Source organism: Rhea americana, unplaced genomic scaffold (assembly GCF_003343005.1).
Source record: "Rhea americana isolate MKP2758 unplaced genomic scaffold, rheAme1 scaffold_46, whole genome shotgun sequence".
In the NCBI taxonomy this organism is placed as follows: domain Eukaryota; kingdom Metazoa; phylum Chordata; class Aves; order Rheiformes; family Rheidae; genus Rhea; species Rhea americana.
Window position 1 is genome coordinate 4,176,106 of NW_028186601.1, and position 8,688 is coordinate 4,184,793.

The window sequence follows — 8,688 nt, forward strand, 5'->3', positions numbered from 1 at the left end:
CTATTTTCATTTATATTACTGAATACGCCTCTTAAATATACTAATGTACACCTTTATGAATATGCACAAATTCCTGAAATCCATTTAGTCTATCTTCTGTACAATTTAATACAGATTTAAATTTACAAATAAAGGTAAGCTTGTATAGTAGATTGCAAATAAATATAGTATTGTCAGAGTTGATTAGAATGCCCTACAAAGTAACTTTGTAAATGGAAAAAAAAACTTTTTTGAATTCTAATTTATGTGCATATGTTGCACTCACTTCACAATTAAAAAGTTCTTTGTGTGAACTTGCAGAGCTTTGTAAAGCCCTGACATTCTTAACCTACTACTATATAGTGTTTTACTTAGCTTGAAAGAGTGAGCATATGATGGTACTGCCAAGTTTTATGAGACAAGCCATATGCCAAGTCTTATTTGAGAGTCTTATGATTTTTAAATAACCACGTGTTTTGGGATGGGGGAAAGAGAGAACCAGAACGACTTGTCAACTGTTTGGAATAGGCACTATGAAGATTAAGATACCTAGATAAGAGTATAACAATGTGTGTATATACACAAATACACATACACACACATACTCATATATATATATATACACACACACACACACACAAAAATATGTGTGTGTGTGTGCGTGTGTGCATGTATATATATTCCACCACTCTGGACCTTGATAGAATAACTGTTGCTTTCAGAACTTTCGGCAGATATGTGTAATACTCTTTGGAACAATTTTTTGTTGAAATTAGCTGTCAATTACCATGTCTGGATTTTGCAGCCTGAGAGAAGCCCTTAGAAGATCTCTCCTCTAACTTTGGCGGACCTGTGGGTTATGTTAAAGTCTTTCTACAGTTAAACAATTTGACTCATAGTTCTCACTAACCTTCACCTGAGAGTTAACATCTCTTGGGGTTTAAAACTGAAGTTTCTCCTACCAAATCAATCTCAGTTATATGAACATTGATACGTGCATTAAGAGCTTTGAATGGTAATTTCCATTGGATGGGACAGTGGAAAGGAAAAGTAACACTGAAATAATTTAATCCATCTCTGAACGTCTGGCTCTTGTAGAATCCCCTTTGAAGCTGGAGAGAGTCCCACAGAGCAGCCACAAACAGCCCTTCCTTTATGAGTTTGCAGCACATGGTACTCTCCAAATTGTAACTCACATCTACTAAATGGCATTAGGTATGGCTAAGCCAAACAAAATCTGTTAAGAATTTTAAAACAGCAACATTCCAGCTGCCGTTGTGTAAGAAAAACAAAGCAGTTCAGTCTTAGTACTGGAAAACAGTAAAAATAGGCTTGGCACATAATAGGGAAGGAGACAGATTACACTCCTGAGCACTCTGAAAGTCACGAGCTGAGATCCTGCCCTCCGACTCAAAGTTCTCCCTTGGAGATTATGGGTGCACTGGATAAACAGCAGATCTGGAACTGCTGGTAAAGATTAACTGTATTCAACAAAAGATAAAAGATCAATTTGGTCAATATATTAACACATCACGTTGATTGTGTTTCCATTTGGTCCTGTCTAGATGAAGAACATGCTTATTTCAACAGAATTAGAGTTTATTCTATTTGTTAGATCTTTGTATTATATGTTAGAAGTAGTTGGCTATTTTAGATTTCATGTTATTTCGCTCTTAATGACCAATAGGAAGACGATTTGTATGTGTAGGCCAGGTTAAGGACCTTCTAATTCAACTTATTAAAAATGAAGGGTACTACCAGTTTCATAATGTAGATTGAAAATGTAATTACTTCAAAAAATATGCTTATGGTAAAATAAATTGAATTTAGAAAATGAAACATTGCACAAAAAACTGTGTTTTTTATAGTTCTTCCTACTCTAACTAATTASCATTAGTTCTGAAAATTGCTTGTGAAATGTTATATTAGTATTTTCTTTGTAATCATGAAACTTTTTTTTCCTTCGATATACCCAGGTCTTTTGCCTTCCCTTTCACCTGGTCCTCAGGTTCTTCTGCTCTGGAATTAAAAGAGTATTAATAGCTTTAGGCTTCATTCTGTTCATGAATCAGCTAAACAGTTGTGGTCTTTCTGTGATGAGATAATTATTCAAAATTATTTGAATGCTTTATATAAGCATAAGTATCTTAGCCTATAAATTCATTTTTGACCAAACTCAGAGTTTTCTTGTGGGTTGATTATAATGTTTTATAGAGTAAAAGATATACCTATGTAAAAAAATACACATTTTGAAAGAAATTTTGGTGGTAGAATTTTCTTCCAGGTATCAACAAGCAGATCCTGTTCCTTAGTTCTGAAAAGCTAAATCCAAAGGTAATGAAACGGCTGCTAAGAGCAGCTTTAGGTGTTTAATGACTAGACTGGAGTGAAAAACTAGATTTTCTTTTGTAATGTGACATGCATACAGACTCAGATTCTCTCCTATTTATTGATGCCATTCAACCTGTTTAGGTAACCACAGATGCTTGTCTAGCATCTGTGCACTAGATAAGTGCACTAGAAATCCTGTAGTAAAATAATGCTGATATAGTGAATCTTGTGCCACTGCTGGGACAGCATTAAAGTTAGATAGGACACATACTTCTGCTTGTCATCTAGATTGCCACAGTAAGATCTAAGCTGCTTTAGTTAACAGTAAGGAAAGAACAAAAGCAGTCTTAACATCTGTGTTATTAATATATTCTAGGTGCTCATCTAAGCATTATGCCACATGGTGTAGCTTGCAGGCTGAATTAGGTCACACTTTGTCATAGAGCTTATTTCAAATTGAATTTACTTCCTTTTGATTTTACTAACAAACAAGCTTGTGCAACATTTCCAGAAATGTCTAAACCTAGAAAAAATAGTCAAAAGCAACTCATGTAGCGTATGACAAGTGCTATTATTGTCACTGAAAGTACAGAGCCTGTGACGAGAACTCACAATTTAATTTGAACAGTCAGTTGAACATAACATACTTGTAATAATAGCTAAGCTCAGTACCTGAAACATGTAAGAGAGACAGTCCAGATCTGATGAAAGATAGGGAAAAAAAATATTATTATATTAGGGACATGAATTTTGAACTAACAGAATTTGCAGGCTGTTTTTCTTAAAATCTTGCCTGTATACAAATCCCTTTCTCCTACTGGGGATCTAGTTCATCTGTTTAGATTCTACCCAGAAGAACTTACAAACTGTCTATATACATACCGTCCCAAAGGGATAAAGCATGGAAAAAGAGCACTGTTTTATTCTAAGCAGTCTACAGCAGTTTCAAGAAACTAACCTGAAATCTAGAGGCAGTTACTGCAGCACAGTGCCCCACAAGCTAAGCTAAGCTAATACGCCCAGCAAAATCAGTTTGGATGCAAGGCCACGGTGGTGCAGCCACACTGTCACTGGCTGCAGACATACTTCTGTTAACCCAGCTCCATCTGGACTGTTCTCCGTTGCACAATGTACAGCATGTCCCATGTTTGCACAGTCCTTAGAATAATGAGATTCTATTCCGGATTGGCCTCTAGCACAGTGATACTATTTATAAATGCCAGGAGAGAGAAAAAAAAGATCATATAACACATTTGATGTATTTTATCCAGCATGCAAGAGCAATACTAATATGTACACCAGCACAATGCAATGCTGATGTGTGCTATATATTTTTAACACAATGGCCTTGATCCAGACATTTCTGGCACCATCTTCTATTACCTTTCATCATTTTACAGTGAAGTTATGTAGGGTACTCCAGATCTGAGCTAGCTGTGGTCTGCTATTAAAATCAATGCTGAATAAAAATCTAGCTTGTTAGCATCATTTACACAATTGCTGGGCAAACAGCAGTTTGCTTGTTAAAAAAAATCAGACTAAATGAAACAAAACATTCTTTTCCCAGTCTTCATATGTTGTGCTGCAAAAGGAATACTAGTCTGACAGAGAAATTGACTTTCTCCACCACTTTATTTTGTTATATACTTTAAGTTTATAAATTAATGATTTGGAAAAATTAGTATCATAAAATTAGAATATTTAGATTTCCACTTATGTCTTTTTTATGATAAAGTATTTGAGTTCTGCTGCCAAAACCGGTGAAGTAAACTTAGATATAATAGAAGTCTCACCAGATATGCAAATCTGTTACTGTAAATACCAACATTTCTTATGACCTCAGAGAGGTAATAGGGCAGAAAGTAAGGAGATAGGCGAGAGAAAGTTATTGTTACTTCATTTAGCTGAGATCCAAGCAACATCTTGAATTTACCCAGTCTTATTTTGTATCACAATGGTGCCTAGAGGTCCCAACCAGGACCTGGCACTACAGAGACATACTGCAAGATTGTCTCCTATGGTTTTACAGACAAGACAGTCAGAGTAGAGAGAAAGGAATGAATCGGGGAGAGCTTTTGTAATGGCTTGTAGAACTGCTGTTGAATCTGTGGGTGGCATTTGCTAGCAGCATAGACTAGAAGGACAAACAAAGGAAAGAGGGAAAGAGAGAACCGATGAGGAATCWGCCTGAAGAGACAAAAAGTAGTATAAAGATAGAACAAAATGTATATGGCAGGCAGTGAAGTGAAGCTGAGGTGACTGTAAACAGCCAATCACTGAAAAGAAAACAGTCATGAAAGTAAAACTACTGTAGTGGAAAGATAGTATGCTGAATAGCATGCCACCATTGGTGGCTTCCTGATGATTCTTGATGAAGTTGCTTCAGTATCTTTGCATGCTAGCCTTGAGCTTCAGGCAAGCAACTGCCTGTTATGACAGTCTTGGTTGGTCCAAGGTAAATCATGCATGCAATTTCAGGATATTTTATCTTTACCTGTCTTGAAGTATAAAAGAATGATGGTGTCAACTTCTGTGCCAGCTTAAAAATTACCCATATTGATAAACTTTTATTAGTCATTTTCAGATAAGAGTGTGTATATATATATATATATGCAGTCGTGATTAGAATTTTATGTATATAAAGTTATGTCTGTGATTTACTAGGCACTTTCCAGGCATATGGGAAAGGATATTCTTTTCCCAAACATCAAAGAGATGAGGATAGAGACAGCTGTAGGTAGAGATCAATAAAGGGAGCAAAAAAAAAAAAAAAAAAAAAAAAAAAGGAAAGAAAGAAAGAAAAAAGAAAAGGAGTACGGCTTTTTAGTCAGGTATCTGAGCTAGGAAAGAATTCTTTTGAGATATTTCAAAGTTCATAGATTTGGTGAACTTGATAAGGAGGCTACATGGGAAGATGTTGTCTGACACCCTGAGTGCCTTATCTGAACTACTAACACATTCTCTCCCCTGGACTTACAAGCTCCATTTCTCACCTATGCAGGCACACTGCTCCTGCAGAAGCCATTTCTCTAGATCACTATTTTCTTATCTCGCCCTTTGCTTGCCAAGCTCATTTACCACCTAGGCAGAACTCCTCTGCAGATCATCCTTAGTTACCCATCAAAACTCTCTGTCCAGTTCTCGTTAGAGGGAAGGGAGAGCTGCATAGCTGTTATCTTGTTGGAGTCTCTCAAACACCTCTCTTATGACATTTACTCATGACTTCTCTGAGAAACATTACTGTGAGCAGACAGCTTGTATTTTGAAACAACTACCTATCAAACTGACCGCTACTCTGTGCTTGCCCCTGCAACAAAGAGGTGGTAAGGAAGATTCGTTGCTGTGCAGGATGAAATTAGAGTGCTACAAAGATGCAGTGAATGAGGAAGAGTGAGTGAAAACTGGCCCTGGTCATGGTAGAAGCAGCAAAGGGTAGGAAAATACGGGTATGAAAGCCCCAGTGCCTGAGGACTCAGCCTGGGGGACTCAGTCTGGGCCCTGATGCTTTCAGCAGCGTCTTGGCCCAAGAACTATGAAAACGCAAAGGCCAGCAGCAGCCACAGGATCTGCTTTGCTGAACATGCAACAGGATGGAAGAGGAAGTGGTGGTTCTTCAAAAAATCCCAACTCTGGAGCCTTTTGTCCATGCTGGCTGAGCACCAAGGGCTCAGATGAATATGGCTATATGTCTCCAAGTGCATGTTTTCCCCTGTCAATTCTGCTTTCTTCCAATTTATRTCAATTCACTACTCTTAATAAAAACTAAGTTGAATGTAGCTTGTGTCTGGCTAGTTATTCCTTTAGATAACAGTCTGACAAAAGAATTTCAATGCCTTCTTTCCAAATCTACCTGTTTTGGCCTTGAAGAAATCTTTGAGATCCACACACATGATGATCACGGCTGATGCTTTGCACTCTGCTGCCATTAATGATGAATCTGGGTACAAGGTAAAGAGTAGCCACTTGTTTGTCGGAGTGATTGAAAGCAGCTCTGCCAACAGGGATGTTTCGGTTGTTTGGAAAAACTTTTAACCTGAAAAGATAATTAATGTTATCCTTTTTGTTCTGCAACTAAAATCTACGGAAGGAGAAACACATCAATATCATATCTCTCTATAATGTACAGTTGCATGGTATAAACTGGACTGAACTAGATAGACAAAAATAATTTTGGGAGCAGTGGAGGAAGGTGAAGGCTCATGTGCTGATTTGTTTATATAATGTTGACCTACCTTTACTGGATAATGGCAGACCTGAGTAAGTTCCAGGAAGGACTTGCAAATAGCTAGTACAGCTGTAATTATTGTGGGATGGTTCAAAGTCTCTGTGCATTTATTGGTTCTCTGTGCAGCATGGGGAACAAACAGGAGGAGCTGGAGATCTGTGTGCGATCGCAGGGCCATGATCTCATTGCAGTCACGGAGACATGGTGGGATAGCTCACTTGACCGGAATGCTGCCATGAATGGATATGTGCTTTTTAGGAGAGACAGGCCAGGGAGGCGAGRTGGTGGAGTTGTTCTTTATGCGAGACAGCAACTGGAATGCGTCCAGTTCTGGGCTCCCCAGTACAAGAGAGAAATAGAGCTACTGGAGGGAGTCCAGTGCAGGGCTACGAGGATGATCAGAGGGCTGGAGCACCTGCCCTATGAGGAACGGCTGTGAGAGCTGGGCCTGTTTAGCCTGGGGAAGAGAAGACTGAGGGGGGATCTTAGCAATGTGTACAAGTACCTGAAGGGAGGGTGTCAAGGGGACGGGGACAAACTCTTTTCAGTTGTCCCGTGTGACAGGACAAGAGGCAATGGGCAGAAACTGAAGCACAGGATGTCCCACCTGACCGTGAGGGGGAATTTCTTCCCTGTGAGAGTGATGGAGCACTGGAGCAGGTTGCCCCGAGAGGTTGTGGAGTCTCCTTCTCTGGAGATCTTCAAGGCCCATCTGGATGTAACCCTGTCTACCATGCTGTAGGTGACCCTGCTGAGCAGGGGGGTTGGACTAGATGATCTCCAGAGGTCCCTTCCAACCTTACTCATTCTGTGATTCTATGATAACAGTAGTCATATCCTTCTCCATGTCTGCAGATTAGACTTCAAAAGAGTCTTTCCAGGGTCCTGTTGTTAATAACTAACAACAGAAAGAGGAATGCCATAAAATGAGTATCTGAGAGTTTCAGTGGGAAAATTGTTCAGACTTGCAAGCAGGAAAAAAAAAAAGAGAGAGAGAGAATTGTAGACCAAGATACTGTGAATGCTTTACTTCTTTGTATAAACTTATATGTAAAGGCTGTGATTCCTTCTCCCTTAAAGTGTTAATTTTCTACACATACTCGTGTCTTCTGAGAGGTGAACAGCCATGTTACTGTCCATAGGTTCAAAATGCGACTGGACAAATTCATCAAAGAATGATCCACTGAGGGTTCTTAAATTCAAGGATTCTCTCAGATTCAGTGAGGTCCTGAGCCACAGCTTCCCAGAGAGTGGGGGAGCATTCATACTTGCTTGGTTATATTCTTTCTTTGGCAATTATTATTCTTGATCTTCTTCATGATGCTCATCCCTAAAACAAACACCCTCTCCACCCCACAGAGGCCCTAAATATACTCATCTTACTATCCATATAGGGAGGGTTGGGAAAGAACCATGGGAGAACAAATGGAAAAAGAAAACAAACAAAAAAAAACAGGGGGATAAGTAGTACAGAGTACCGCACGCAGCATTCACCATTCGCAGAGACCACTCCAGTTTGACCCGGTGCATCTGCTCTCATGAAGAGGCACCCTAACAGAGGATGTGATTTTTGTTCTTGTAAGAAATATTTTTCTTTTTCAGGTAGATCATTTGATTTAGTAGAACAGAGGAGGCTTCAGGCACATGAACACTTGGCTGCAAGTCTGCCACAGACACTGCAAAATTGTAGCTAAATATAGACATTGTGTTGTGAATCCCACTTGATTTTGCTACCCAGTCAAACAACTGAAAGCGACAGATACCGGTGCAAGCCGAGAAGGCCGTTAGGGAGCAGAAGGTGTGAGCGAGGCGATCACAGGAGTTAAGGGGAAACGAGGACGCGTCGYGTAAGGCTCCTTCCGTGGGGCCCGTGATTCGCGATGGGCAGCTACGGCAGCGTGGGGCTCTTTTGTCCCCAGACACGTGAGTTTTTAGGTCTCACTTGTGAAATGAGGACTTGGCGGTGTCAAACACAGCACCCGCCAGCGCGCCGGTGTCCCCGCGCTTCACGCCTCGCATTTAACGCCGCCCGCGGCGGCTCCTGCGCGGCACGGAGAGAGACGGGGCGCCCCACGCTCCCGCGGCCGCCTCGGCTGCGGGCGGACTCGCCCTCCCCTCGGCCCTGCGCCCCGCTCTCCTCGCGGGCCGCGACC